Below are 23,904 nucleotides of genomic sequence, written 5' to 3'. Positions count from 1 at the left end.
TAGGAATAATTACTAAGTGGTGGATGCCAGGCTGAATGCTTTAACAAAAGTATTTAAACAGATCAATCAGTTAATTTGAGCACATTTAGGGCTGGATTACGAGTGGCGTGTTAACTGTTGTGTGCAAATGAAAAGGGGTATTTTGCAGCTCGTTGTGTGCATCGGAAGTAGCGCGCATATTACGAGTTGAAATGAAACAAGTTCTCTTGAACGCAATTGAATTTAACGCCTGTCGGATAGTACAACTTCAGAGCTCTGGTTTACTGTTATGTGAGACATAAAAGTTGGAAAAAATACTTAAAAAATAAATTTAAAAAGTATTTTTTTGTCAAAAAAATAATACTATTGAGAAAGGAGGCACCCTTTTTAATCATTAAACTTATAAGTTTTCTATACAAAATCTTCCTAAAGTTGTTGAAGATTAGTGCACTTGCTGAACTATACTTTAAAAATAAGTGTACAGGTAGTTAAATCACATTGTAACACTATGATAATACAACCTAATAGTATCTTTAAAAATGACTATCCGATCATGAAGATGTGATTGCCAAGAGAGATCCTGTTTCTAAGCACAAAGATACTTTACTTTCAAGTCCCAAAATTGTGAGTATGAAATAAAAACATATTAAAAGGGAAATTATACACTTGATTTTTCTTTGCATAAATATTTTGTAGATGATCCATTTATAAAGCCCATCTGGAAGTGTTTTTGTATAAATGTATAGTTTTGCTTATTTTTCAAAAACATTGTGCTGATTTTAGATGTATACTGATGTCTACAGACTCCAGCCTTCTCCTTTTATCTAAAGGGTCTTTTCATATGCAGGGAAGGGGGGAAGAGAGATTGTCTTCTCTTCTTGCTTTCCAAGCCCATTTCAGTGGTTACCCCAGCCATATCCTCATCTACAGTGCTAAACTGAGAGCTTCTAAGTAAGTCTTTAAAAGGTTTTATAGTGGATTTTTATATCAGTATTTGTGCATATTCTTCTTTATATTAGTGTCTATTACATGCAGTTATATGAGAATTAGTGTATACTGTCCCTTTAAGAGTGTTTTTGCTAAATGCCATTTCTTGATGTTGCGGACACCATCCACCACTGTCTCTAGCATTACTGCTGGTGCTGGTGGCAGAGGGTTGCACCATTATTGCTGTAGCGAAAATTAGTTTTTAATGAGTCTGACCTACAACCCCAGTTTTAAACACTTTGGGACAGTATGGAAAATGCAAGAGAACAAAAAAATGTAATTTGAAAATTCAATTCATCCTGTACTTTATTGAAAACACATTATTTGATGTTTACATTGTGAATTTAATGCATTTTTGAAAATATACACTCTGTTTACCACTGTGTCACATCACCTTTTCTTTTAATAACACGTATTAATCATTTGGGCAATGAAGACACCAGTTTGTTTAGTTAATTAAGCAGAATTATATTGTGTTCTGTAGATGGTGAAATGTCCAAAATTCTACCAATTTGTTTTTGGGGAATGTTGTTCTCAAAGTATTGGATTATTCGTTAACGCATCTGTTGGCAGATTGGCGAGCCTCGACCCATCCTTGCTCTTGAAGGACTAGGCCTTTTTTAGAGGCTCCTTGTATACTATGATTACACGATTGCCTCACCTGTTTCACATCACCTTCTTATTTCAACTTGTCACATCGCTATTAGTAAATTGCCCCTGTCCCAACTTTTTAGGAACGTGTTGTAGTCATCAGATTTGAAACAAGTGTATTTTTTAAAAAATACATTAAATTTGCAAAGTAAAACATCAAATAATGTTTTAATAATGTGTTTGCAATATAGTACAGGGTAAATTGAATTTTCAAACGACTCTTTTTTTTTTTGCATTCTCCATACTTTTCCAACTTTTTTTTCGGAAATGGGGTTGTAGTACTAAAAACAAATATGTCCCTATCACAAATACAACCAGTCCACCAGCAGCCGCTAGCAGCTTTGTAAGGAACTTTTTCACTTAGGTAATAGAACTTATTTAAAAATAAGAACTTTTTTTTCATTATTAAATTAGTACTGAAAACAAATCCCTCCATTTGCTTAGATGCCACAGGTTCTCTTCATTTTTACTTTTGCAAGCACACGATGAGAATGGATACTTCAGAGAGTTTATCTATGTATGTACAAAACCCCCACACACATACACACAAACACACACACACACACTCACATATATCCACACACATACACACATATATCCACACAGATACACATAAACACACACATACACACATATATCCACACACATACACACACACACACACACATACACAAAAAAACACACACAAACTGTGACTATGTTTCTATATTTCTGCATGTAAATTTAGTTATAATAAAATTATTGATTTCTGAGAAAACAAGTGCTGCCTACATAACAAATGATTATTTCACTATATAATTTGTTATCTGAATAAAGTGGAAAATAATCTATTCATTAATTTCAAACAGGATTATTTTAGCAACCAATTATAATATAACTACTTTCTCATGTATCCAATACATTTTACATCCTCTGATTAAAAAAATTCCATAAAATATCATATAATAAAGTTAATTTGAAACCACGACAATTCACATTAAAGTGTAATTTGCTACAGACTATTAATCTATAATATTGTGTTTCTTTATTCCTTTTCATTTTACTTGGAACCATTAAAAAGTAATGTAATCTGCCACTTTTAGCCTGTTATTCATCTGCCTCTAGCTTCTATATTATCCAGTTACTCTCTCAGTCACATTTAATATTCATGGCTACACTCCTATATAACTGCAGACTCTGGTCAGTGTATCGGTTCTGTGTTACTGGTCTAGTGTTTAAATTGCCTGAAATCCCAGTTTTGTTTGTTCTACAGACAGATGTACTCTCTGTTTTCCAAGAGCTAAATTCAATTGGTATGCCAGTGTTATTGCAAAAAAAAAAAGGAAAAGAAAAAAGGTTTGTATTATAGATGATATGATGTGGAGGTTTTTTTTTTTTTTTGTCATTCTTCCATGTTTCCTGAGGTAACCTTCTGCCATTGCTATAGATCATACTGAGAAAGACCAGAATCTCTACACAGTGTCTTACAGTTAAATAAAACAATGTTAAAAGTCCCTTTGCCCACAGATTTACTTTGTTTACTGTATGACGTCTAAATTGTAACTTCAATTTGTATAACATCATACATATAAAACATTGTGACTTTTGAGCTCATCTTATATAACTTAGAAAGTGTAAATGTTATCCGAGAATATATATATATATATATATATATATATATATAGGCTCTCAAAGTGTGTAGTCATTTTTATGAAAGCATTATAAATATATAAGAAAGGAACTACTGAAAAACAGAAAAAATAAACTCCAGTCAGAGTTGTTACCAGAGCCTGTAATTTTAAAATTGAATTACACAGTTATAATACTTGCCCATTCAGACAGCCCTCCAGCAATTAACAAATTTTTAATGTTACACTTCCCTTCATGCATTTAAATAACATGGATAATTGTGTTTTACTTTGAATTCCTACCTTTGATCCTGGTACTTTTTTTCCAATGAAGTTTTATTTCAGTTTTTCAGATGTTACACACAATCCTTATGCATCTACAAGTAATATACAAGAATTATCTTAGTCCTTTGATGTATTTTTGTATAAGTGAATGTTATTAGATTTCAAACCCTAGCATTTGACATTTGGCTATTTATCTTATATGTAGGCAAGAGAGAAAATCCTGATTGGTATAAATCTGTTTCCAAATATTTTCTACCTACTGCATTTTGTGTAATTTGCATTCATCCAGTTGTTCAGTTTATCCAAAATCTGTATGAACTTTTCCAGAAATATATATATATATATATATATATATATATATATATATATATATATATATATATATATATATATATATATATATGAATGGGGGCATCCACCCCAAGAGAACATTGGGGAATGAGGTTTAAAAGGAGAGCATTGCCCCTTTCAACCCTCCAGAGGAAAAAGAGATAGTGAAGATGGGGAATTACAGAGCTTCATATATATGTTTGATGAGGTGATTTGCAAGAACTTATGTCTGCAAAAGACGAAAATTGTGCTGTGATTAGATTTATCCAGAAGCATTTGGGTAATCCTAGGATTACCATAGGATTACCAGGTTAAAGCACAATGTATGATCTTACATCAGGCTTTAACCACAGCCACTGGGTAATATCTGACTTTACCCACAAAATATATATTACTATTTTTATTGGATTCTCCTATTCATCTTCTTTGAACATCCTTTACAATGCTATTTTATGAAATAAATGCTCAAGCTTGAAAAAGGCTGTATGCAGCTGAAACGCTTTGCTCTATTTGTGAGACATCCAGGCATCCGTAGCTCTATTTGTGAGACATTGAGTCATCCGTAGTCTTCAGGAAATTGACGCCGCAGGAGTTCACTGAACTCAGCTTTGGAGCGGCACTTTCCAAACCGTCAACACTACAGAGTCAAAGAGGAAAAACAGTGGATCCGAGGTTCTGATACGATCCCAGGAGAACAACATACGTCATCCGGTGTAATTATAAATGTACACCTTGCCATTTTGAATATTATATATGCCTTAAAGGATTTCCCCTGTCTTCTCTCTCGTCCATCTTCTGCAGTTTTACAACTTTAAACTATCGCTGCTAATATTGGATAAAGACAAAACTGCTTTACCAGGCATTTACCTACATTTACTAGTAACCAACGAACGTTTAACAGCTAAATAAGACTGCTAAGAATACTGCTATAAAAGACTGCTTCTCTGTTTTAACAAAAAACAGACTTTTGCTTGCATTCTAATGTTACACTGTTATATATCTTTTATGTCCAGGCATTAATGAGTTTGTGCTTTGTGCTTTTTTATGTGATCTCTTGTTTTTATTTTTTATTGTTTTGTAATTATTGTGCACAGTTTATTTGTGATTATATTTTTAACCAATTAGTAAATTAAAATTAATATATTTTACCTATATAGGGTCTTTACAAAAGCCATTTTTTATACATTAAGCTCCTTATAGGCAGTGCAGCTGTAATCCATTACCAATCTGCAGGCACTGCAGATATTGTAATTTTCCTTATTCTCAAATTCAAACTGCCAAGTTCAACTAAAAAAGGAGATACTGGTGCAAATGCACTATACATTTAACATATCATACGATTTGGTACCTGACACTTTATTTATGAACTTAGAGATTATTTGTGATCTAGTAAGAGGTCATAGTATACTACACTTATTGTTTTGCTATAAGGGATTTTATGTGTCAATTTCAAGTGGGCACATTGCCAAATAATCACATCAAACAATCACTCATTGTGTTATAGGTTTTATTATATCAAGACCTGTCATCATGATCATTTATTTTATTTATTTTTCCATGTATTTATTACTGTGTTATTATGATGTTGTTACTTTGTCAAACAATATTATTACACATGGTCTGTTTACATCAGCCCTTATGAAACGTCTAATTGGGTAACACCCACCTCAGGTGTTGCTAATTGTATAGGATAATTTGTATGGCATATATAGCCATTGTTTATTACCCATTGTATTAAGCCTGATAAAGCAGCTAGTGGTTGGCTGAGAAACGCATTGCTAGTTTTTTATATTTTAATAAATTAAGTTTTTGTACTTACCACCTGCTGCCGTACATTGTATTATCCTATCCACCATCTGGTCCTCTGACTGCTGGGAGTTCCTGTTACACTGGGTGTCAGTCTACTGGGTGACTGTTTGATCTCAGTTTGCCTCTATTGTACCAAGGGAGGTGCTCTTCTAAATGTGAGTGCAACCTTATTTCACCTTATCTCATGCACCCATACAATACTGCACCCATACAATATTTTTCTTGTGTTTCACCTTTCACAGATTCCATACCAGAGATCAGTCTGCTGGGTGACTGTGTTTGATCCCAGCTTGCTCCTTCTGCACCACTAGGGGTGTTGCACCTATGTGAGTGTATCTACTATATAATACTTGTCATTTATTCAAACAATATTGGGCCATGTGATGCTTCTGTCTTCTTATGTTGTCTGCAGATTATTGATCCAGGATTGTGACCTTGATCCCAACACAGATAGCTGCCTTGACCTGAAATTACTCATTGTCTTTGGTGAAATTACTCATTGTCTTTGGTGATCTTTGGATGGGACTATACCTTTATTAATATTGGTGTATGTATTATATTTTTGGTATCTATAGATATAGTTACACCTGAATGTATATAGATAATTATATCTCACTGTCATTAATATTGCAATATACATCTTATCTAGCTTTTTAGCATATACATTTGGTTGTAGTTGACCAAGGGGGCCCCCGAGATATATTTCTCATTTATTTATTAAGTATAGTCTTTTAGATTCATACTATCTTTGACTTCGTGTTTATCTATGTAACAGTTAATAATGCAGCAGATTAAAGATGCTGAAAAGAACTTTAAAACTCAAAAATGACATCACTGAACCATCTTTTCTTTTGAAAAAAATAAATCAATTCTGCTTTTAAATGAACATGTTAGTTAACAAAGTGAACAAAACATTGACTAATGGTGCACAACTGCACAATTCAAGAAAGATTCAACCAATCTCAGGGCGCAGTTCTGAAAAAGGACCACTCAGCATAGATACAGAAAGTGAATGGACAAATGGTAAAACTATGCTTTTTCTATCTTTTTCTCTTGACTGACTCCTAAACCAGGACAAATTAGAAACACCACACAGATCAGTAAAGAATTCAAATATGGTTATCTAAATTACTGTCCCTCCTAGCAGCCAGGATTCTGTATTCTGTGCTAGTGCCAGTGCAATTCAGAATTAGTTCAAGCTACTGGCAAGAAGATACTTACCATACACAAATAGACAGGGTTGTATTGACTGTGACATCAACCTTTTCCTCTTTTTTAATAAATGTTTGTTAGATTGGGTGTTTTGGGTGTTGCAAAGCCAAGTACAGTTATACCCCGCTCATACAGCGGGTTAGGGACCGGAGCTCCGCTGTAAAGTGAAAACCGCCTTAAAGTGAAACAAGGCAATTTTTTTCTTTCTTTTTACTTGCCAGTGTGTTTAAAAACTTAAAAACAAGTTTGAACTAACATTTATTAGGGGTGCAATAGTGCTACTTTTAGTTTAACACTAGCACAGCACAGTATTCAATTAGTATTCAATAAATACTGTACCTGTAAAATAGTGACAATTACTATAGTAAAATTTGCCAGACTACTATACTGAGACACAGATTGCACTGTAATGCTGTAAGTTTAAAAAGGTGTATTGGTTGAAAAACAAGAGGACTCTCCAACCTCTATGTAAACAAAGTGAATAAATTAGAATAATTTGGTCACTAAAAGAAACCAAAAAATTCTAGTGTCATAGGCGCTAATAAAAGCTTAAAATAGCGTTGTGAATATAAACTACTTACTAAGTGAAAATAATGTGCTAATATTAAATGCAACAGATAAATATATCAAATAGAGTGAATGTGACACAAATTTAAAATAATGTGCAGATTCTGCATACATTTAATAACAATATCCAAAGTGTACATATATAAAAGACAAAGAAATATAAAATACAAAGTAGCAATTGCGTTGATCAGACGCAGTTACAAGTGTAGTTTACAATTTGCAACAATTACTAGAAAAGCAAACATCAAATAAGAATCTTTCTGAAGCAATATGAAGTTGGATAAATCCAATTGGTCATCAGAAGAAACAATCTTGTCAAGCCCGAGACTTTTTCAAGCTTGAAAAAGACCCTTAGCGGGTTGAAACGCGTTGCTCTGTTCCTTTAAGTGTTGTGTCCATCCAAGGCTTCCGTAGGATCTGACTTTGGCTACCTGCTCGCAAAGGTGATTTTGGATGAATACTCTGTTCCCATTCATCACCATATTGAAACGCTGTATTCAAGTGGGTGCCGTCAGCGTCGGAAATTGAGCCAAAGAGAGGGATCCATACCCCTCATCACCGACTCCGGTGTAAGTAAAAGTGTTGACCTTAAACTGGTGCCTTTTCTGCCGTTTCATTGGTTCCTTATCTCATTCCAGCTTGACCTGAAAATCCTATCTCGGACTTGACAAGATTGTTTCTTCTGATGACCAATTGGATTTATCTGACTTCATATTGCTTCAGAAAGATTCTAATTTGATGTTTGCTTTTCTAGTAATTGTTGCAAATTGTATACTACACTTGTAACTGCGTCTGATCAACGCAATTGCTACTGTATTTTTGTATTTTATATTTTTTATTTTTTTATTTTTTTGTCTTTTATATATGTACACTTTGGATATTGATATTAAATGTGCACATTATTTTAAATTTGTGTCACATTCACTCTATTTGATATATTTATCTGTTGCGTTTATTATTTGCACATTATTTTCACTTAGTAAGTAGTTTATATTCGCAACACTATTTTAAGCTTTTATTAGTGCCTATGACACTAGAATTTTTTGGTTTCTTTTAGTGACCAAATTATTCTAATTTATTCACTGTAATGCTGTAAACAGAGTGAGCTGTGCATAACAAAATGGTGCCAGTCACTTTTCTCGCAATATCACAATGAGTACAGCACTGTTTTAAAATCATTGGAGGTTGAACTTCTGCTCCACAAAGCGCTGTATTAGCAAAGCGCTGTAAAGTGAAATGCTGTAAAGTGAGGTATACCTGTAAGTACATTATCAACTGATACCTAATCTTAATACATTTTCAGCATAGTCTCCTACATATATGATGTATTTTTTGTAAAATATATATCTATACCTAAATATATATACATATGTATACAGTCCTCCAATGGATTGTGCAACTGCCAGTGTGCACTTTAAACAATAATATATACAAGGATAATCCAGTCAGACACTCTCCTGTCATTAAACCACTTTATTAGTGACGTTTTGGGGGTGGTCCCCCTTCCTCAGACTCAAGGATGGGGGCCCACCCCAAAGCATCACTAATAAAGTGGTTTAATGACTGGATAGTGCCTGACTGGATTATCCTTGTGTGTGTATATATATATTTGCTAAAGGTAATTAAGGAAATTGCACTTTCCAAGTATTTACAAATCATTTTTATTACATACACATATCTATCTATTTATCTATCTATCTATCTATCTATCTATCTATATATATATATATATATATATATATATATTTATATTGCATTACATTACACATACACACATAAGTACTTCCTTGAAATATACTAAATAGAAACAAATGAACAGTGAGCATATGTAAATGGTTTATAATATTAGTTTAAAGCTGTAAAATTAGTATAGAATGTACCTTTTTTTCTTTGAAAAGGAAAACATAGCCATCTGGTACTGTAGATTGATTATTTGTCACTGAAAAAGTATATCCTTAATGAGTCATTTGGATATATTGGCAGTTATGACAATTTATGGCTTGCTGGTTTGATTCAGCTGCAAAAATCAGATCTTTCACTTTGATGTAATTTTTTTCTAAAAACAATTTTAGAACACTTTTAAAAAGAGTTAGTACAATATATTTATGGACACGACTATTGAGAATAAACTGAAAAAGCAGAAATAAATAATCAACCTTCTACCGAAAACTATCTTCCAATAAGTAAGTTGAGCAGAACAGATTGGCCTAGGGCTTTAGTATATATGCTAGATTGATATTCCAAACCTATCTTATTTTCTGTGATATGGAGACTGAAATTCCTTGAGGACATTATTCTCCATACAAATCCAAATTAAGGAGAAAAAGCCTGTGGGCATGACTATCAGAGCACAGACTGTGAAAATTAGGATACATTGAAATGCAATTGGAAAGTTGAAAACGATGTACCCAGATATCATAAATTCACAATTGGTTCTGTGTTAATGCTGTAAATTTCCTAGGGGTGCAGTGGGTAATTCTAAAGAACTTCAGACAACAAATATTTATTTCTGGTTAATTATGGTTTATAGGAAACATTATGAGGCTATTTTGTGTTTTCAAAAAAAAAAGCTTTAGTATCCATAGTATGTTCATTAAACATCCTTGAGACGGCATCTATGAATAATGGTGTTCAAGTGGACTTTTGGCTATTTATTTTGTTTCAACTACATTATTTTAATAAATAACTAATAAAATACGATTTTGTAGCTTATAACATTAAGCATATGCTATTCTCCAGGATTTCTGGTTCACTCTATGCATATGTTTTCATTTTAGATTTATTGATACCACTTTAACTTAAAAAAGTGCTTACTTACCTCAAATATTTGAAGAAAAGGAGCAGAAAATATTTACTAGACTGCAACGTAATTTCAAATTGAAATGGTAATATCTGTAGCTACAATGTGAAACTTGCAAATGATTAAAATCAAGCCTCACTTTGATGGCTGTAGTGTATTGACAGCTGTTATAATATCTACCGTTTCTAATGTTACCTATCAGTGGGAGTCACTACAGGCAGCTAATCTATGTAGGTATCCCTCACCTCAGACTGTCAGATATATGTGAAGCAAAAATGTGCTAAAACTGTAGAGGGTGTGACATATTATGAGCATCAGATTTCCTAGTGTCTAAGGCAGCACAAAAACTAAATACACCACTGACGTTGCTACCTAGCCATGGCTGCGGTAGTCATATTAGCCACGTCTTAAAGAGACAGTAAACATCTTGTAATTACAAGTGATTACTGTTGTGTTGCTATAAAATAACATAGCCTTGTCTTTACGTTTCTAAAACAAATTAACATCCTTTTTACTGCAAATAGTTTTTAATAGCGAAGGTCCATCCAGCATTTGCCTTATTTGGAGGAGCCAATCTGAGCTTTAATCAGCAGACTACAATGCTAGTCCGGTCATAAAGTTAGTATAAAGTGCTCCGCTTTGCAGTTGTTATCAGTTGAAACCAAATAGTAAAATATATATAGCATAATGAGGGTTGATAAAACCCCTACTGAACTATCCTTTTTAAACATACCATATCTCACTAATCTATAAACAACCCCAAAAAAGCCCACCTTATACAAGTCTCCACTATTGCTACATAAGACACTGACTCACAAACCTTCCACTAAAATCAAATGCCCCCTTTCATAAATCACCTATCACCCATTAATACCTAACTCCCCAAATTACCAAATAAATAAGTAAATAAATAAATTGTGGTTTTTAATAATAAAATATTCAAAGAACTTAAAATCTCACTACCTAAATTTCTGCTGATGAATCTTCCTCCCTTATATTGGGCCATGCTTCTCCAGATTTCCCTGTAAAGCTAATCAATTCTCTATGGACAGCCTCCATGTCAAAATAGATCTGGTTCACTCTTCTGATTGGTGAATTTGTTCTGTAACTGGAAGGAAACCCCAGAGGAGCCTCAGACTGTAGTCATGAACTGAAGAATGAATACATTTTGCTAATAAACATGGTGCTAAAGAAAGATGATTATTCAGTCAATATTTATGCAAGGATAGTTTAACCCCTTAACGACCAAGGACGTACGCCACACGTCCTCAAAAAAAATACACTTAATGACCGAGGACGTGTGGCGTACGTCCTTGGTCTGGAAAGCAGCTGGAAGCGATCCTGCTCGCTTCCAGCTGCTTTCCGGTTATTGCAGTGATGCCTCGATATGGAGGCATCCTGCAATAACCCCCCTTGGCCATCCGATGCAGAGAGAGCCACTCTGTGGCCCTCTCTGCACCGGACATCGATGGCCGGTATCGTTGGTGGGTGGGAGCTTACGTGGGAGGCGGGTGGGCGGCCATCGATGTTGTGTATGGAGTGGAGGGGGGCGGGATCGGGGGCGGGACCCACGGGGGCGCGCACGGGGGCGCGCGCGTGCACGGGGGTTGGAGGGCGCGCGCATGCACGGGGCGGGAGCGGGTGGGAACCGCTACACTACAGAAAAACATAAAGTAAAAAGTAAACAAAAAAAATAAAGTTTAAACTTTATAAATATAATCTAAGGGATCTGGAAGGGGTGGGGGGTTGGTCTTGGTGGGGGGGAAAGCTACACTACAGAAAATGGCTTTTTTTAAATAAAATGGCAAAATTAAGGCAGAGGGGAAGGGTTAGAGAGCTGTTAGGAGGGGGATCAGTGAGGTTGGGGTCTAAGGGGGGATCATACACATCAGCATATGTAAATATGCTTTTTTTTTTTTTTTAAATGGCCAAATACCTTTTATTTTAGTACTGGCAGAGTTTCTGCCAGTACTTAAGATGGCGGGGACAATTGTGGGGTGGGGGAGGGAAGAGAGCTGTTTGGGAGGGATCAGGGGGTCTGATGTTTCAGGTGGGAGGCTGAGCTCTACACTAAAGATAAAATTAACCCTGCAAGCTCCCTACAAGCTAAATAATTAACCCCTTCACTGCTAGCCATAATACACGTGTGATGCGCAGCGGCATTTAGAGGCCTTCTAATTACCAAAAAGCAATGCCAAAGCCATATATGTCTGCTATTTCTGAACAAACGGGATCCCAGAGAAGCATTTACAACCATTTGTGCCATAATTGCACAAGCTGTTTGTAAATAATTTCAGTGAGAAACCTAAAATTGAGAAAAATTTAACTTTTTTTTTAATTTGATCGCATTTGGCGGTGAAATGGTGGCATAAAATATACCAAAATTGGCCTAGATCAATACTTGGAGTTGTCTACTACACTACACTAAAGCTAAAACTATCCCAAAAAGCTCCCTACATGCTCCCTAATTAACCCCTTCACTGCTGGACATAATACACGTGTGGTGCGCAGCAGCATTTAGCGGCCTTCTAATTACCAAAAAGCAATGCCAAAGTCATATATGTCTGCTATTTCTGAACAAAGGGGATCCCAGATAAGAATTTACAACAATTTATGCCATAATTGCACAAGCTGTTTGTAAATAATTTAAGTTAGAAATCAAAAGTTTGTGAAAAAATTTGTGAAAAGTGAACGATTTTTTTGTATTTGATTGCATTTGGCAGTGAAATGGTGGCATGAAATATACCAAAATGGGCCTAGATCAATACTTTGGGTTGTCTACTAAAAAAAAATATATACATGTCAAGGGATATTCAGGTATTCCTGACAGATATCAGGGTTCTAATGTAACTAACGCTAATTTTGAAAAGAAATGGTTTGGAAATAGCAAAGTGCTACTTGTATTTACGGCCCTATAGTTTACAAAAAAAGCAAAGAACATGTAAACATTGGGTATTTCTAAATTCAGGACAAAATTTAGAAACTATTTAGCATGGGTGTTTTTTTGTGGTTGTAGATGTGTAACAGATTTTGGGGTTCAAAGTTAGAAAAAGTGTGTTTTTTTCCATTTTTTCCTCATATTTTATAAAAATTTTTATAGTAAATTATAAGATATGATGAAAATAATGGTATCTTTAGAAAGTCCATTTAATGGCGAGAAAAACGGTATATAATATGTGTGGGTACAGTAAATGAGTAAGAGGAAAATTACAGCTAAACACAAACACCTCAAAAATTTTAAAATAGCCTTGGTCCCAAACGGACAGAAAATGGAAAAGTGCTGTGGTCATTAAGGGGTTAAAAGAAAATTACAAATTTCTCCATTTTATGTCAAATTACACCCCATGCTTATTAGAAAGGTAAAACTGATCTCACTATTACATACTAAGCAAATATATATCTGAGCCTATCTACATAGTTAAAGGGATATTAAATCCACAGTTTTTTTGTTCATGATACAAAAAAAATCAAATTCAATTATAAAAACTTAAAAATATATAGGTAGGCTCAGGAGTGTGCATGTGTCTGCAGCACTATACAGGAACAGTTTTGCAATATTAAATGGCAGCAGTGTCTGCTATCATGTAACGTTCCTGACACTTGCAATCTATTTACCTAGGTATGCACTTTAATTAATCACATTTATACTAGTAGTAATTGAAAAACTTTTTTTTTTTAAAAATGGTATGCTCTGTCTGATTCACTAGAGATAAATGTTGGGTTTTATGCCCCTTAACCTGCTTCAATTTGAAGATTTGGCAATAGTTAATGCAGTCAGACGTATTGATCATAATTAATTTGAGATAAGAGTAGCCGCAATAAATGACTCTGCTGCTACATACAGTTACATTCGCTTATTAATTTGTCTAGACATTTTGTGACACTGATAGCTTGCTATTGACGTGGTTTCGACAGCTGCTACACAATAACAATGAAAATAAATTTGCCTTTGAATTGCAGCATTTTTAAGGGGTTTCTAATTGTGTGAATACATTTCTGTTCTGCAAATACCGTTATTAATTATATTATTATAATTATTATTATTATTATTAATTTGTTTCAATAAATACATCTTTATTTAGCTATGTTAGTGGCTTAAAGGGACATGAAACACTTTACTGATATTGTAATATATAATTTTTATTTCTAGCAAAAAAACTTAGGAATACACTTTTATAATTTATTTGATCAATTGTTGCTTTAATTGAACCCTGTAAAGTGTGAGCTTCCCAATACATATAACTGGAAGAGCACACTAGAGACTTCATACACCTTAAAAAACAAACTAACAAAAGCACCCAAAATGTATTAAAAACTAGCTTTTATTCATCCATTATACTTATAGCATCAAGGCAATTACCATCCTTAAGCGTTTGGTGCCGATAACAGGCACTTAAGCATAGACCGTCTCGGCCACTTTTTATGTGCACTCCCTCTGCTGTGTATGCAATCATGTGTTCCCCCAGTCACTACGGTCAGCGGATGAGTATCTAGGAGTTGCAGCATTTTCACTTCATAAGCCTTACCCTACTACATACTTGTCCTAATTGGTCTCAGCAGCATGATAAGATAAGGAGCTGCAACACAATGCAACATTTGCTAGCAAATTTATAGTAAATCAGGAATGGCTCCTTAATCCCTTCAGTGCTCAACTATTTCACACTGCTGTGCTGGAGCTTTTAGATGCTGCTCACATTTAAGCACATTGTAACTGCTAAATCCAGTGGTGGTTCTAGAACTGAATATTTTTTTTTTGAGGGGGGGGGGTTAATTGGGGATAAACCCACACAAACTATGTATTTGTTTTTGCAGCAGGCCCAGCAGATTCAGATTGTACTTTTAGCTTATGTATATATCATGACATGTGAGAAATCTACTGCACAATGTGAAAAATGCATAGTTACAATGATGTATAGTATGTGAGGATGTTGTTTTTCTAAACTCTATAGTAAAAACGTTTGTGGATATATTAGGTATACGGTAAACATTCTAAAATAAGAAATACAGAATAATTTATACTGTTTTTCTATAGAAATAAGCAATGGAAAAGCAAATGGAACAAAATGTGCTTTTGGTTGAATTTCAGAACAGTGCATTTCATGCATACAGTGAATATATATAGGGTTAAATAAGAATATTCTAATCCAGATATTAGCTTCAGGTAGATTTTTTGCACTTTTGATGTTAATATATATGAAGCGCATGTGAGCATGCGCGAAACGCGTCAGATCTAGCACCCCTTGCACACTGTTCAAGTGCTATATACTCTTCGTTTGAATAAACCACTTGGTATCAGAGTTTTCCGGCTCCTCGTTTCCTTTTTGTATACTATATATACATATATATCAACAGTTACTACATGTCAAAGAATGGTTTATCCTCATAGAATGGCCTTTGGTATATTTATATATCTTATATCTGCTCATATATGCACATTTTATTTATGCCAGTTGATTACTATTATCACAGTGAGTTCCAGGCTATTCAAACCAACACATATGGATACATAAGTAAAAGTAAGATCTAGAGGACTATATAGTTCTGAAGACAGATAGATATATTAGATTATTATACTATATAGAAATGTACAGGAAATTAGCACAGATAACCCCGATATGTTTTTAACCACAATTATATCTTTTTAAATGTAGCATATAGCAGATTAAGATTTATAATCCTTATCTACTAGTCTGTGAGCATGTCATGCTCTTGAACATTTTGATTCAGTTAGTTTATGTTGCATTTATAGTCGTTATTCTTGCTTTGTTTGTGAAATTATTGTATATTGTTTTTTTGTTGTAAGTAACCATTATGTAATTTTTGCATTTCTTTGCTTTGGAAAATATGTTCACGCAAGAAATCTTTTTATATATATTTGTAAAATCAAGTTGTATCCAATTGCAATATATCATCTATGTAGAACATGTTGCAGTGCCAGGGGTTAATGTTCACCTAACACTCCCCTTAAGTATGGACCAATGAGAATTAAAGGACCAGTCAACACAGTAGATTTGCATAATCAATAAATGCAAGATAACAAGACAATGCAATAGCACTTAGTCTGAACTTCAAATGAATAGTAGATTTTTTTTGACAATTTTAAAAGTTATGTCTTTTTCCACTCCCTCTGTACCATGTGACAGCCATCAGCCAATCACAAATGCATACACGTACCATATGACAGCCAACAGCCATTCACAAATGCATACACACTTATTCTTGCACATGCTCAGTAGGAGCTGGTGACTCAAAATGTTTAAATATAAAAAAACTGTGCACATTTTGTTAATTGAAGTAAATTGGAAAGTTGTTAAAAATGCCATGCTCTATCTGAATAATGAAAGTTTAATTTTGATTGAGTGTCCCTTTAACTAATTGACTTTCTCACCTTACTTAATCTCACCTGTGGCACTCCAACAACTATCTCTGAGAAAGCGCATTAGAGCATGCGCGAAACATGTCAGATAATATGAAGCTGCTGTACCTATCTACTACCTGCTGAATAAACTCACCACTAACATTGGCTACCAGTCCGGAATTTTTGTCTTTTTCTTCATTTTTTATTCAAACCAATATATGGGCTTTATTTAAAAAAGGGGTTTCCTGGATTTAAAACAAGGTGTCTTGGGGGTCTCTAGGCCTTTTTGATGAGCAGTTGTAAGTGCCTAGAGACCAACAGCCTGCAAAAAACTGTATTTTTAAAATGTATTATTTTATTTTAAAAAAGCACCTACACTTTTTCCCCAAGACCAATATTGTTTAAAATAGTAGGTGGTTGCCTTTCAAACAGTGGGTCTTGGGGGTTTCTGGTCCTTAAGGGAGCTGAAATTAAGGGGTTTTAATACCAGCTCCCTCTTAGCCTACAGCAGCCTGGCACTTACAGTATGGTGACATCATTGTCATCCCTTGATTCACCAGATGCTAAAAACATAGTCATCATCTGCATTCTAGGCATTGTGCTGATGATGACTATGAGGCCTACTTATCAAGCCGTCATCTGTGCTGCATTCGACGACACCAATACGCTCGCCTGACATCGCCTAACATCGCAGCTGCGGACCTGAATACACTCTCCATATTTATATAAAAAGCTGTCAAAAAGCCATGCACCAAGCACAGGGCGATGAGCAGTGGACTGTTGTTAACTGACAGTCATTAATCTCGCTGCTATTTGGCTTTTTCCCAGATTTATTTATATCCTGTCACTAAACACTGCCACTATACTAAACTGTTTAACCCCTATACCGCCACACCCCGACCCCACCACAACTAAATAAAGTTATTAACCCCCTATCCCGCCGATCCCGGAGCCCACCACATCTAACTAAATATATTAACCCCTAAACCCCTGGCCTCCCACATAACTACCACTTACTAAACCTATTAACCCCTAAACTGCCAGCCCCCCACATCGCCATAAACTAAATGAACCTATTAACCCCTAAACCTAACGCTAACTTTATATTAAAATTACAACATCCCTATCTTATAATAAATTAAAACTTATCTTAAGATTTAAATTAAACTATATTAAACTATTAATTTATCTACCCTAACTATTAGACTAAAATTACATTAAACTATATTAAACTAATAATTAGTCTACCCTAACTATTATACTAAAATTACATTAAATGATATTAAACTAATAATTAAGCTACCCTAACTGTTATACTATAATTACATTAAACAATATTAAACTAATAATTAATCTACCCTAACTGTTATACTAAAATTACATTAAACTATATTAAACTAATAATTAATCTACCCTAACTGTTATATTAAAATTACATTAAACTACAGATTAAATTAAATATATTATATAGTTAAAAACCTAACCCTACTCAAATAATTTAAATCTACTATTAAAAATTACCAAGTTACAAAAAACAACTAAGTTACACAAAATAACAAACACTAAGTTACAAAAAAATAAACACTAAGTTACACAAAATAAAAAAGAAATGATCAAATATTTAAACTAATTACACGAAATCTAAGTGCCCTATGAAAATAAAAAAGCCCCCCCCCCAAAAAAAAAAACCCTAGCCTATAGTAAACTGCCAATAGCCCTTAAATGGGCCTTTTGCGGGGCATTGCCCCAAGAAATCATCTCTTTTACCTGTAAAAACAAAATACAAATATCCCCCCAACAGTAAAACCCACAACCCACACAACCCACCCCCCCAAATAAAAACCTAATCTAAAAAACCTAAGCTCCCCATTGCCCTGAAAAGGGCATTTGTATGGGCATTGCTCTTAAAAGGGCATTTAGCTCTTTTTCCTTGCCCAAAACCTAATCTAAAAAATAAACCCTTAAAAAAACCTAACACTAACCTCCGAAGATCCACTTTCAGTTTCTGAAGACTCGACATCCATCCTCAACGAAGTAGCAGAAGTCCTCATTGAAGCCGGCAGAAGTCTTCATCCAAGCGGGCCGAAGTCTTCATCCAAGCCGGCAGACGTCTTCATTCAGACAGCATCTTCTATCTTCATCCATCCAGCGTGTAGCGGCTCCATCTTCAAGTCATCCGGCGCGGAGCATCCTCTTCTTTCGACGTCTTCTTCCTAATGAAGGTTCCTTTAAATTACGTCATCCAAGATGGTGTCCCTTAGATTCCGATTGGCTGATAGATTTCTATCCGCCAATCGGAATTAAGGTTGAAAAAAATCTTATTGGCTGTTGCAATCAGCCAATAGGATTGAGCTTTCATCCTATTGGCTGATCTAATCAGCCAATAGAATTGAGCTTGCATTCTATTGGCTGATTGGAATACCTATTGAATTTCAAATAAGCAGCAAACTTTTATGTTTCTCGAAACAGTTAACCAGAGTCTGAAGTCCAGGTAATCATTCTTCTGTAAATCACGATTATGCTCACGCAACCACATTTACTTTCAACTCGTAACACGAGTGGTAAGCCCGATGTGCACAAACCCCTGTGATAAACCCCTTATCGCTCGAGCACAACAGTTTGCGCTCGACTCATTATCAAGCTCTATATCACAACTCACAAATCTTCCACATGGTATAGGCTTGGGTAGGTGTGGTATTTTGTTGACAGATCTAAAAAATGCTTTAGTTATAAGGTTTCAACTATCTTTCAGGCCAAGTTTAATCATAGAGGTGGGGGAGCACCTGGAGTATGTTTAACCCCTTAACGACCGAGGACGTGCAGGGTACGTCCTCAAAAAAAAGGCAGTTAACGCCTGAGGACGTACCCTGCACGTCCTCGGTGTGGAAAGCAGCTGGAAGCGATCCTGCTCGCTTCCAGCTGCTTTCCGGTTATTGCAGTGATGCCTCGATATCGAGGCATCCTGCAATAACCATTTGTAGCCATCCGATGCAGAGAGAGCCACTCTGTGGCCCTCTCTGCACCAGACATTAACGGCTAGGTTTGTGGGTGGATAGGAGCCGGTGTGGGAGGCGGGTGGCGGCCATCGATGGCCCTGGATGATGCTGAGGGGGGCGGGATCGGGGGCGGGGATGCCCGGGGGCGCGCACGGGCGCGCGCGCATGCACGGGAGGGTGGGGGCGGGCGCGTGCACGGGGAGGGAGCGGGTGGGAACCGCTGCACTACAGAAAAAGTAGCAGTAAAATTTACAAAAAAGTGGAAATAAAGTTGGAAATAAAAAGATCAGGCAGGTGGTGGGGGTTGGTCTGTGGGGGGGGGGGGGAAGCTATACTACAGAAACTAAAAATAAAAACAAAAAAAAACCTTTTTATTTTGCAAAATGGGTACTGGCAGACAGCTGCCAGTACCCAAGATGGCCCCCAATAAGGCAGATGGGGAGGATTAGATAGCTGTTTGGGGGGATCAGGGGGTCTGATGTGTCAGGTGGGAGGCTGATCTCTACACTAAAGCTAAAATTAACCCTGCAAGCTCCCTACAAACTACCTAATTAACCCCTTCACTGCTAGCCATAATACACGTGTGATGCGCAGCAGCATTTAGCGGCCTTCTAATTACCAGAAAGCAACGCCAAAGTCATATATGTCTGCTATTTCTGAACAAAGGGGATCCCAGAGAAGCATTTACAACCATTTGTGCCATAATTGCACAAGCTATTTGTAAATCATTTCAGTGAGAAACCTAAAATTGTGAAAAATTCAACGTTTTTTTTAATTTGATCGCATTTAGCGGTAAAATGGTGGCATGCAATATACCAAAATGGGCCTAGATCAATACTTTGGGTTGTCTGCTACACTACACTAAAGCTAAAATTAACCCTACAAGCTCCCTACAAGCTCCCTAATTAACCCCTGTACTACTGGGCATAATACACGTGTGGTGCGCAGCGGCATTTAGCGGCCTTCTAATTACCAAAAAGCAATGCCAAAGCCATATATGTCTGCTATTTCTGAACAAAGGGGATCCCAGAGAAAAATTTACAACCATTTATGCCATAATTGCACAAGCTGTTTGTAAATAATTTCAGTGAGAAACCGAAAGTTTGTGAAAAAGTGAACGATTTTTTGTATTTGATCGCATTTGGCGGTGAAATGGTGGCATGAAATATACCAAAATTGGCCTAGATCAATACTTTGGGATGTCTTCTAAAAAAATATATATACATGTCAAGGGATATTCAGGGATTCCTGAAAGATATCAGTGTCCCAATGTAACTAGCGCTAATCTTGAATAAAATGGTTTAGAAATAGCAAAGTGCTACTTGTATTTATGGCCCTATAACTTGCAAAAAAAAGCAAAGAACATGTAAACATTGGGTATTTCTAAACTCAGGACAAAATTTAGAAAATATTTAGCATGGGTGTTTTTTGGTGATTGTAGATGTGTAACAGATTTTGGGGGTCAAAGTTAGAAAAAGTGTTTTTTTTCTATTTTTTTCTCATATTTTATAAAAATTTTTATAATAAATTATAAGATATGATGAAAATAATGGTATCTTTGGAAAGTCCATTTAATGGCGAGAAAAACGGTATATAATATGTGTGGGTACAATAAATGAGCAAGAGGAAAATTACAGCTAAACACAAACACCACAAAAATGTAAAAATAGCCTTGGTCCCAAACGGACAGAAAATGGAAAAGTGCTGTGGTCATTAAGGGGTTAAAGAGACATTAAACCCATTTTTTTTTCTTTCATGAGTTAGAAAGAGCATGCCATTTTAAACAACTTTCTCATTTACTTCTATTATCTAATTTGCTTCATTCTCTTGCTATCCTTTGCTGAGAAGTATATCTAGAGAGGCTCAGTAGCTTCTGATTGGTGACTGCAAATAGATGCCTTGTGTGATTGATTCACCCATGTGCATTGCTATTTCTTCAATAAAGATATCTTAAAGGGACACTGAACCCAATTTTTTTATTTCATGATTCAGATAGAGCATGCAATTTTAAGCCACTTTCTAATTTATTCCTATTATCAATTTTTCTTCGTTCTCTTGCTATCTTTATTTTAAAAAGAAGACATCTAAGCTTTTTTTTAAATTCAGAACTATGGACAGCACTTTTTTATTGGTGGATGAGTTTATCCACCAATCAGCAAGAACAACCCAGGTTGATCACCAAAAATGGGCCGGCATCTAAACTTACTTTCTTGCATTTCAAATAAAGATACCAAGAGAATGAAGAAAATTTGATAATAGGAGTAAATTAGAAAGTTGCTTAAAATGTCATGCTCTATCTGAATCACGAAATAATTTTTTTGGGTACAGTTTCCCTTTAAGAATGAAGCAAAATAGATAATAGAAGTAAACTGGAATGCTGTTTAAAATTGTATTCTCTTTCAGAATCATGAAAGAAAAATGTTGGGTTTAGTGTCCCTTTAAAAGTAATGGATTATCTAATAGTTCTGTGTAATAATAGGATAGCACTCTGTGGGTAAGAGTGGGAAAAGTACTCGCTTGTGTGTACATAAGTGTGGCAGAGGAACTGGGGTGTGCTTAAGAGCTGCACGTTATCTAGTAGATATGTGTAAGCGTATGTGAGTATTTAGGGATGTGAGAATAGGAAGAGTGCATGTGTATTTGAATGTAAGGGTGGAAGAGAATCTGGCGGATGAGCATACATTTAGATTAGTACACGGTGGGTGTGTATTAGTGCTGGGAAGTGTCTGGTGGAGTTGTCAGTAAGATGAGGATAATGTCTGGTAATGATGTTTGGGTGGAGGACATCAGTGTGTTTTCATGATTCTGGTTGTTGTATGAGTGGAACAGCATCTATGGAGCCATCCTGTAAGTACCCTGGAAGAGAATGATTATAGTTGTAAAATGGAAGAGTTTAATATGTATTCGTTAAACAAGTAGTTTTGTATAAATTGACCAATAATTATTTGTACTCAGTAAAACATGGTTTGTACTATAACCATGCACAAAATAATTTCCCATTCTCTATCTCTACTAAAACTCAAAATCCATTTTGATGGATATATAAAAGAACTAGACTACTTTTAACTCTTTTTTTTAAAACATTTTTTGTGTCTCAGTCTGGCAAGTCCCTGAAACTAAAATGTACAAAAATGTGTCTATTGTCTTATACTCATCTCTCATCTGCATCATACCCTAGCTCAGACCCGTTCAGAAATTGTGCACTGCTCACTCTTTTATTCTGGTGAAGTTCATGACAATGGATGGTCTTTCCCACCCTCTCTATCTAATTTGGGCATCACTAAACTGAGGCTGAAGGTCTCTGACTCCTCTCTGTATTTCTGCAAGCGATATTTAGCGCTCCACTTGTAATCTAGCACCATGGGCCCGATCTGATATGCAGCGTCGCCCGCAAAAGCCGGCGACGCCAAATTTTGCACGGGTTTGGTATCCTATATACGGCGTAACCTAGAAGTTACGCGCGTATATTTCTGCCTTCGCTAGTAGTTTTTTGGCCCGTAAACTGACATACAAAACACGCGCAGTTTGGTATCCAATATACAGCGTAAGGACTTACGCGCGCAGATTTCTGAAAATCTACTCCATTTCCATCTCGCCACAAATTGCAGGCACAGTAACCCTTGCACTGACTAACAAACCAACGTAACTCTCTGAGGGCTTAGCAAACACATACATAATCACATACATATCAGCAGCAGATCTCAAACAGTTAAACCTCTTCTAAGCATTCATAATTCCTCTAAACCAATCACAAACAGCACAACCTCTCACCTGCAGCTTTAAAACACCTGCCAATGCACACCCTCATTAGCCACCATGTTTCCCCTGCATTATATTGCATACCTAGAGAGACAGCATCGTGGAGCACAAGGGGTGCTGGAAGCCCTACAAGCCCCTGTTTTGGATGATATACCTGCTGCTGAGGTCCCTGGTCATGGTACTGTAGCCGTCCCTGCTCCTGCTGCTGCTGTCCCTGCTCCTCCTGCTGTTGTCCCTGTTCCTGGTGCTGCCCCTGCCGCTGTTGCTGCAGTTGGCCATAGGCCAGCAGGGCCTATAAGATGAAGGCATCAGCAGAGGGGAAGAGCACCAAGGATACACAGGGTTAGGGTCACCCTGTTTGGGATGACAGAAGTGGAGGTCAGGGAAAAATATCGCTTGACATCTGCAAGCCTCATTGACCTATATGAGATCTTGAAGGATGATATTGACCCTCAAGCGAATAGGAACCAAGCTCTGACTGGTATGCAGAAGCTGTTGTGTGTTGTACACTTCCTGGCATCCGGCTCATACCAGTCAACAGAGGGGCTTGTGTCTGGCCTAGCG

This window comes from Bombina bombina, chromosome 4, assembly GCF_027579735.1.
Source record: "Bombina bombina isolate aBomBom1 chromosome 4, aBomBom1.pri, whole genome shotgun sequence".
Lineage (NCBI taxonomy): Eukaryota > Metazoa > Chordata > Amphibia > Anura > Bombinatoridae > Bombina > Bombina bombina.
The sequence above is the reverse complement of the archived record's forward strand: the minus strand, read 5'-3'. Positions refer to the sequence as shown.